This window comes from Aythya ferina (assembly GCF_964211825.1).
Source record: "Aythya ferina genome assembly, contig: HAP1_SCAFFOLD_149, whole genome shotgun sequence".
NCBI classification, from domain to species: Eukaryota; Metazoa; Chordata; class Aves; order Anseriformes; family Anatidae; genus Aythya; species Aythya ferina.
This window is the reverse complement of record NW_028181377.1, coordinates 1-9,499: the sequence shown is the minus strand read 5'-3', so window position 1 is coordinate 9,499 and position 9,499 is coordinate 1. Positions and strand designations below refer to the sequence as shown.

The window sequence follows — 9,499 nt, the reverse complement described above, 5'->3', positions numbered from 1 at the left end:
TTTGGACCCAAGCAGGCTGCCCAGCGCAAGACTTGGCCATCCCCAGCAGGCTTGCCCTCCCACGCAGCACTTGCCATGCCCACCACGCTTCCACACCGCCTCTTTTCCCTGGCATTTCCCATGCCAGGACCAGCTTTCATCCTCATGGTCATTTCCCATCCTGACAAGTTCACATGAGAACAGATTCCCAGACAAAAGATTTCCCATCAACACGAAGCGTTTCTTCATCCAAAGAGATCTCGTCCCAAAGAATTTCCCTCTCTTGGATGACTTTTCCAAGTATTTCCTTCCTCAGCGAATGTTACCCACCCCTTTCAAGACTTCCCATCCCAATGTTTTCCCATCCCAGGAGCGATTGCTCATCCCAATGCTTTTGCTTCCCAGTGCTTTCAAAGCCCGGGAACATGTCCCACCTCTCTCATTTCCTAGCCCAATGCCTTTCCACGCTGTGAGGAATGTTTTAACAATTCGTGTCCATAAAGAACAATTCTGTTTGAAATGTTTGAATCCTGTCTGCCTCTGGGCCCTGCACTGGCAATTCAATGCTTGAACCACAGCTGCAGTGTGTCCCAGTCTCCCCCTCATTCCTCATTCTAGCCAATTTATCACTTCTTAAATTTATGAACCTGTTTGCTTTTGTTATTCTGGACTTCTATTTCTAACACTGCTATAGATGTGTCTGTGAATGGCTGGGGAAGAATGTTTTAATTACCCGTGTGTCTGGGAGTTTCAGAACAACTGATAACAACTAGTGACTGTTATGGGATACTATGTGGATCTTTGGTATCTGGTTAGGGGGGGGGCCGAGAAAGAAGCTGAAAGGCGGCTGGGAGACAAGATTTGAAGAAGGTGTTTTGAAGAAGGTGTTCCGTAAACTTGGGATGGTGCCCAGTAAGTACAAAGGGGAAGAGGAAGACTGCGAGCCTTCAGCATGGAAGACCCCTAGAGACCCCCAGAAGAGACCCCAGAGGAGACTGCGCATGCTCCAGTAGGAGGGACTGCACCCCGGAAGCTAATTTTAATAATCTATTTTTTTTAGAAGTAGTAATGAATATGTATTAGTCTAGGAGCATAAAAATCAGTTGCTTGATGTAATTGGTGTGCGTCCTGGTGGAGCGGAGACTCCCGGTGCACCCAGCGCTGTTTGCTTACCTCTATTCCTTTATATTCTTTCAATAAATCCTATTTTTTTATTTAATCCTAATTTGAATCCTGAGCCATTTATAACAATTTGGGGGCTCGTCCGGGATGGCTATAGTTCCTGAATTCTGATTTAATCTAGGAGAGGCGCCCCACCATTTGGTGGCTCCTGTTTGAGTCAGATCAGGACTAATGCCATCCTGAACCTGAATAAAGGTAAGCAAAGAATTTGATTTTTTGAGCTCCCCTGCCGGCTGTGTTTTTGTGCCCGTAATTCTGCGCGCGAAGATCCGGACGAAGACGACAGGGTCGTTTGGATACCGTCTGGTTGGGTTCTGGTGTCCGGAATCGAACCGGATGAAGACGACAGTCGTTTGGATACCGTCTGGTTCGATCCCAGATGAAGACGCTTGTGGATACCGTCCGGTTGGACTCTGGACGAAGACGACTGATTCGTAAGATACCGTCCGGTTGGGTAAAGGTACGGTTGACCGTGTTTGTGTGTGAGAGTGTAACTGAGACTTCTAAAGTCAGCGTGGAGGTCTTTTTGTTTTCTCACCGGTTCTAATCTCCTGTCGGGGGGGGCTGGGCTGGTGAATGGAGTGATACGTGGGTGGGTGATAGGTCCTAAACCCCCTGCAAGACACTCTCACTGGGGGCAACCAAGGGCTGTGGGAATTGCCACTAGTAAAATTCCCGGATGGGTCAAATAAAATCGAAGACCAAGGACCAGAAAGGGAGCAAATTACCAGATATATGACCAAAAAGTCCATTATGAATAATGATTAGAAATTGGAACAATAGGGGCCCCAGAAAATTAAAGAGTAAATTGAAAATGATCCAGTATTATATGATAGAATGACCAAAAGAACCCTTAAGACCCCATGTATTTTGATCCACGGAGGACGGGGTCTGTCAGGCTTTAAACATTAATAGTAGAATACCTGTGGATCCGGAAAAGAGCAAGCTGAAACATTGGAATTAGAAATTAGAGAGCAATTGATTAAGAATGAATATGTGCTGCATTTGTGCCTGTGCTGCACTTATACCACCAGATAACAGGAGCCTCTCGGACACCGAGAACCAGATCAAAAACAACCTCATGGTTCAGATTTTAATCAAGGGGTCTGAGATAAGGAGGACTGTTCACAAAGGGACAGGTTAGGAATATGTATATGTATAGGAATGTTCATGTATATGTAACTCTTTACTAGAGCAATTTGCCACGTTAGGCGTGCACGACTCTGGTGGGACTACCCGCCCCGTGCTGCATGGAACTGAGTAAACATACCTACTTTACAATCTTACTGATGGTGGAGTCAGCTTTCTGTGAGTCATTTTGGAGAGCCAGGCAGGAGACACTCTGCTCGGCTGCGGGATCAGCTGCAGCGCGGACGCCCCTAGGTGCACCCTGAGCGTTTTGCTCGGAGGGGACTCCACACTCGGCTGCTCACCGCAGGAGCAAAGATCTCCTGAAACTGCAGACAAACGGTATGTTTTCGGCTGCTGGAGGGATACTAACTGGAGTGTTAATAATTGTATGTGTTTTTATGTATGTATTTTGTGTTGTATTTTGTGTTGAAATTTTGTATATTGTAATATTTGCATATTGTACATATTTTGTGTTGAAAGTATTTGTGTAAGTGTAAGGGTTTGAAACAAAGTGTTACAAGTCACTTCACGAAGAACACAGTCAGAGACAATACTTATTTGGTTGGTTATCATTCTAAGTTATATTCCTGTGGTATGAATGAGATGTGCTGGAGGCCTCCGTGTGCGATTGTGCTGTGTGAGTGAGACGCAGTGTTGCTGCAAAGCGAGTGCAGAGTTCCGATCCGTGGTTCTGTACTCTCTGCAAGGGGAGTGGGCAGAGATGAACGAAGTGCTTGACAGACTGAAAAGAAGTGCTGTTTTATCCAAGTTTGAGTGGTGGTGCCTAATATATGGGCCCGGTGTATCTTGTGTATCTCGTGTATCCTATTTTTGCTCTTAAATGTTTTGACTGTGACAAGAAAAAGGCAGGAGCATGATCTGACTCTACTGGTGCTTTCAGCTGTGCTTCCTGCAACATATGAGGCCCGCACAGGCCGAGACCTGGACTCACTGAGACCTGAACAGGCCGAGAGACCGGAGCGGCGCCGAGAGACTGGAGCGGCGCTAGCAGACCAGAGAAACTACGGAGGGACTACCGCTGGACGGAGAGAGCCCTGGGACGCTGCAGAGCCACGGCCGGCTCTGAGAGACAAAGAATAGACCTGACAGAAGCTGCAAAACGCGGGGAAATTCAAGTAATTGCGGAACATCCGAGATCGAGTTGCTACGGGAGATCAGAGGCGTCAGTGGACACCGGCAGTCGACTCTCACCGTGAGGCGAGTCGGCGCAGAGCAGAGGGGCGGACATCAGGACCCTGCAGCCTGTCTGATGTAACCATGGAGGCAGCGGCAGCAGCGGCTGTGCTGCTTCACTCAAGCATTCTTTTTATAAAAGGTTTATCTTGCAATGCAAAAAAGACTATTAGTCCCCAGACTGGTGTTGTAACCATTACTAATGACGACTTAGCTCTATTGCAGGGCAGGAGTGCAGAGACGCAGATTACACTGCCAAATGACCACCGGCAGGCTCTTTCACAAACCTAAGGTTGCAGCTGGCACTGCCTGCAGCCGTATAACAGACGTTACACTCTCTTTCCTAACTAGTAATCATGTGTCTCATCCAGTTGTGGTGAATGGTCAGTGGCAAAAAGAAAAGGAGGATGCCACTGACACTAACAGCATGGGTAATAGGAGTAGTATAAGTGACACAGGTGACGGTGCGGGGCGCTCTGCCTGCTGCTCGCCTTCGCCTGACTGTGCACTGCTGCCGACGGTGCTAGAGTAAAATGTGAAGACTGCTCAGATGGCAGTGATGAGAGTGCTTGTGTGAAAAAGATGTGTGCTAAATCTTTGTGTGCAACAGTGGTCAGTGTGTGCCAAACAGATGGCAATGTGATGGGGACCTGGATTGTGAAGATGGGTCTGACGAAAGTGCTGAGCTGTGTCATATGAGAACAGTGTCATAGAAATGTGATGGTGAAAAAGCCTGTGACAGTGGAGAAGATTAAGAGAATTGTGGCAATGTGACTTGTAGTGCAGCAGAGTTCACATGCAGTAGTGGACAATGTATTTCCAAAAGCTTTGTCTGCAATGGTCAAGGTGACTGCTCCGACCACTCGGATGAATCTTTGGAGCAGTGTGGCTGCCAGCCTGCACCTCCAGTGAAGTGTTCTGTGAGTGAGGTGCAGTGCGGCTCAGGTGAATGTATCTACAAGAAGTGGCGATTTGACAGAGATCCTTATTGCAAGGATGGAAGTGATGAAATTAACTGCCCTTCTTGGACCTGTGGACCAGACCAGTTCAGATGTGAAGATGGGAACTGTGTCCATAGGAGTAGGCAGTGCAGTGGTGTGAGAGACTGTTTGGATGGCACTGATGAAGCAAACTGTATTCAGTGCTCTGGACCTGGCAAATTCAAGTGCAGAAGTGGAGAATGCATTGATATCAATAAAGTGTGTAACCAGCAGAGAGACTGCAAGGACTGGGGTGATGAGCCCCTGAAGGAATGCAACATAAATGAATGTGACTGTCCAGCTGGGTTTGAGTTTGTAAACAAGAGAAACTGTGGAGGTATTGATGAATGCCAAAACCCTGGTATCTGTAGTCAAATCTGTATCAACCTGAAATGTGGCTACAAATGTGAATGTAGCCATGGCTATCAGATGAATCCTGCTACAGGAACCTGGAAAGGGCCATACGGCAAAGCAAATTAGATAACTGTTATTTAACTTGTCAGAAGATAAAAAAGAAAGTGTTTCAACAAGCAGCCATGGGAGGGAAGAATCACTGAACCCCCGATGCGAGGGACTGTACCTTGTTTTACTGACTACTGAAACAGCTGTGAGAACTGCAGAAAGGGACCCACGCATCCAGAATAAAAGGACCAGTAACTACTGAAACTTGGAGGGTTGAGTCCGCTCCTGGGAAACTGAAACTCAAGCTAAGGGAGAACTAATATTCTGGCAACGAGGCTCTGCATGAATGAAGGATGCTAAATAAAGGGGACAAGCCTAAAGGGAGAAAAGGGAGGAGGCAAGACCGGGGCAGGACCCTCCACTGCGGTGTGTATGGTCTACCGAGGGAGGCAACCCCTATGGGTATTGACTGCCGAGTGAGAGGGCCTCGACCGGACTTCTCCCACACTAAGATCAGGTTGTCCCGAGAAAATAACATAAAAAAAAACTTTTTTTTAAACCTATATAAAATTGTGATTCGTTTTACAGGAGCTGGATCACCCTGACAGGCCGAACGGTAACACAAGCCTGAAGTGACCCTGAAAGCGGGCCTAACTCCTTGACTGAAGGCGTTTGCCTATTATGATCCAGCTACATGGGCAGAAGACAGATCCTGGGACTATAGGACCCCAGTATATATACTTAATAGAATAATTAGATTATTAGCTGTAATAGAAATAGTTATAAATGATGAGAACTGATTTAAATGAGTTATAAAGATGAGAACTGCTTTGTATCAAAATTGCCTAGCTTTGGATTATTTACTAGCACAAGAAGGAGAAGTCTGTGGAAAATTTAGCTTTAGTAATTGCTGTTTAAAGATTGATAAAAAGGGTGTTTCTTCCTAGTAACTGATAGAATGTTATGTTCTGGTTTAGGATGAGAAGAATGTTAATAATATGCTGGTGTTTTAATTGTTACAGAGCAGTGCTTACACCAAGCCAAGGACCAAGCCAAATTCAGCTTCTCACTGTCCTGCCAGCAGGCAGGCTGGGAGGAGGGCCGGACTGCTCGGGGTTAGGTTGGGCATTGGACAGCAGGTGGTGAGCAATTGCATTGTGCATCACTTGTTTGTACACATTATTACTAGTAGTACTATTATCATCATTATTGTTATTATTATTATTGTTATTATTTTCTTGTTTTTATCTCAACTCACAGGCTTCACTTTCCCATTTCTCTCTCCCATCCCAGAGAAGGAAGGGGGGGAGGTGAGCGAGCAAACACAAACCTGGAAGGATATGGAATGGGATTTATTTTCATGGCTGCCTGGTGGACCATGGGTTAAAAGAGTGTTATTTTTATTATTATGTGGTATAATGACGTTATTATTTGTACCTTGTATGATACCTTGTCTTACACTATTAATACGCCGGGTGATAAATAGTACATTGGTAATAACTTCATTAAAAAAAGAAGGGAATATGTCAATTATGATGCTTAAGAATTGGACCCTCCAAGAACAAACTGATGAAATCCAATTATTAATAACAGAAGAGACACGAATTGGGGATATTGAAAAGAAGATAAGGGATTGTGAGGAATGTTTTAACAATTCGTGTCCATAAAGAACAATTCTGTTTGAAATGTTTGAATCCTGTCTGCCTCTGGGCCCTGCACTGGCAATTCAATGCTTGAACCACAGCTGCAGTGTGTCCCAGTCTCCCCCTCATTCCTCATTCTAGCCAATTTATCACTTCTTAAATTTATGAACCTGTTTGCTTTTGTTATTCTGGACTTCTATTTCTAACACTGCTATAGATGTGTCTGTGAATGGCTGGGGAAGAATGTTTTAATTACCCGTGTGTCTGGGAGTTTCAGAACAACTGATAACAACTAGTGACTGTTATGGGATACTATGTGGATCTTTGGTATCTGGTTAGGGGGGGGGCCGAGAAAGAAGCTGAAAGGCGGCTGGGAGACAAGATTTGAAGAAGGTGTTTTGAAGAAGGTGTTCCGTAAACTTGGGATGGTGCCCAGTAAGTACAAAGGGGAAGAGGAAGACTGCGAGCCTTCAGCATGGAAGACCCCTAGAGACCCCCAGAAGAGACCCCAGAGGAGACTGCGCATGCTCCAGTAGGAGGGACTGCACCCCGGAAGCTAATTTTAATAATCTATTTTTTTTAGAAGTAGTAATGAATATGTATTAGTCTAGGAGCATAAAAATCAGTTGCTTGATGTAATTGGTGTGCGTCCTGGTGGAGCGGAGACTCCCGGTGCACCCAGCGCTGTTTGCTTACCTCTATTCCTTTATATTCTTTCAATAAATCCTATTTTTTTATTTAATCCTAATTTGAATCCTGAGCCATTTATAACACACGCCAAGGAAACCTTCCCATCCCAGCAAGGATTTCTCGGCCCACTCAGCCTTCCCCATCCCAAGCGTTTCCCAGCTTCACCATCCAACACACAGCTTGGCCAGCCTACAGCTCTAGAGAGGGATTTGGACGATGCTGATAGACACAAGGTCACGGGGATTTGCTGTGCTGATGATTGCTCTTTATTACAGATCAACACAGATCCCCAGTCCCAAGGGTGCTAGGATGAATCTGGCAAATATGTAGATACGAGGCTCTTCCATTTCTTACCGGGAAAGAAAGAGATCTGTGCGTTTCTCTCTCTCCACCTTAGGAAAAACATAGGAAGGGGAGAGTACTAATGAACAGGAGCATGCTCAGCTCAGCCACCACGAAGGAGGCTGCCCGCTCCTCAGCACCTCTAAGCAGCAGCACCTTCAAGTCTCCTCCTGCAGCAGCAGCACATCAGTGTCTCTTGTCCCACCAGCAGGACAGTGGCGTCTCCCATTGCACCATGCCGACCTCCACGCCTCGAGTGCCAGCACCAGTCCTCAATGCGAGCTGGACGCTCAGGGCACTTGCGGCCACCCACCTTTGTGAGCTCCAAGCTGACAGTGACTCTCTGCTGAGCTCCCATGGCTCTCAGGCGTCCCGCTGACAGAGCATTTGGCGCTAAGCTGACTGCCAGGAGAAAAGGCTGCCGTGAAATGGCTGCTCCACAATGCCAGGAGCAAGGTCTGCTGGGCTGGGAGTTCACAGGGGAGCTCAGCCTTGGGCCTGGCAACTGCGCCTGGAAGCCAGGGACGGCCTTGGTGTGCAGCTGGACACCTGGGCCTGAGAAAGCAAGGGCTCTTTCCAGACACTTGGCACCATCGTCACCCAGTGGCTGTCTCAGGGGGACGAGAGAAATGCACAGCATCTCTTGCTGCCCTGCAGTGCTGCTGTCCTACGCCCTTGGGGGTCTGCGGGATAGAAAAAGGGATGGATTTTGACTCAAAACCCAGCTCCTTTATATCAAAAGGATCACGTCCTCCTGTCTTTCTTGTATTTGGCTATGACTTTAGGAATCCCTGCATTCCCTGCAGCTGTGTCCCCTGCCAGCTTCTTGTGTGCCCCAAGCATCCTCGCTTGCAGGGCAGTAGAAGATGCAGAAAAGGCCTTGCCTTAGTGGAAGCACTGCCCTGCAGGAGCTCCAACATCCCTCTCAGCAGCACGCTGTAGCCCCCAGACTCCCAAGAAACGGCACATTTCAGCTACTGGGAAGGAAATGAGCTCGCTCAAGGTGAGCTACCTGCTCAAGGCCCAGGTGTCTGTGAGGCGGTGTTGGCAAGGAGTCCTGTTGTGTGAGTCCGTTCTTTGTGGGTGCTCCGTCCCCACAAGGCTTGCTTTTCAAGGCCCAGGAGAGTCTTGTGGGCACTGGCCTGGGGTCCCAGGCTGAGCCAGCTGCTGGCTGGCAATCAGGGAGGCTCGCTCGGTGTCTTGGCTTGGGTTTGCGTGGCCAGGCTGTGGGAGCGGGGGGCTGCAGGGGTGTCCTCTGTGAGGAGAATGCAGCAGCTGCCCCATGGGAGCTCAGGGCCGCTTCCAGGAGGCTCCTTCCAGGAGCGACCCACCCGCTGCTGCCCAGAACGCAGAGCAAAAGGATGATGTTTGCGCCTGGGGGAGAGCCCATCTAAGAAAGGGAACAAAAGCTGCAGCCCCCAAGGTCCGTGCAGCAGGAGGTGCTCCAGGCTCCCAGCAGCAGTTCCCCTGCGGCCTGTGCAGGGAGAGGCCCCTGGTGGAGCAGGCTGTCCCCCTGCAGCCCATGGGTCCCCCGTGGAGCAGATCTCCACGCTGCAGCCCCCCTGTGGCTGGAGGAGCCCCCGGTGGAGCAGGTGGATCTGCCCTAGAGGAGGCTGCGACCTGTGGAGGACGCCCCAGAGGAGCAGGGTGTTCAAGGACAGGTTGGAGCTGGTGCTTAGGAACATGGTTTATTGGGTGACATTGGTAGTACAGTGATGACTAGACCGGACAAATGTGAAGGTCTCCTCTAACAATTGTGATTCTATGATACCTCCAGCACGTCCTCCTCCACCACTTCCTCCTCATCATCCACGGCCTTTTTCTTGTCCACTGCCTCCTCCTCATTCGCTGCCTCCTCCTTGTCTACCGCATCCTCCTCGTCCCCCGCCTGCTAATCCTATTTCTCATTTTCCTCCTCCTTCTCCTCCTTCCCTGCCTCTTGCACCTCCAACACCT

At 48.4% G+C, this 9,499-nt stretch overlaps 1 long non-coding RNA gene across 1 annotated transcript; it reads left to right on the top strand.

The window, feature by feature from the left end:
* The first annotated feature begins 446 nt into the window (after window positions 1-446).
* On the top strand, window positions 447-7,259 carry LOC311428378. Its single transcript, XR_014687674.1, has 2 exons — window positions 447-1,621; window positions 3,194-7,259. It is a non-coding gene; the product is annotated as an uncharacterized lncRNA (long non-coding RNA).
* Window positions 7,260-9,499: the final 2,240 nt, after the last annotated feature.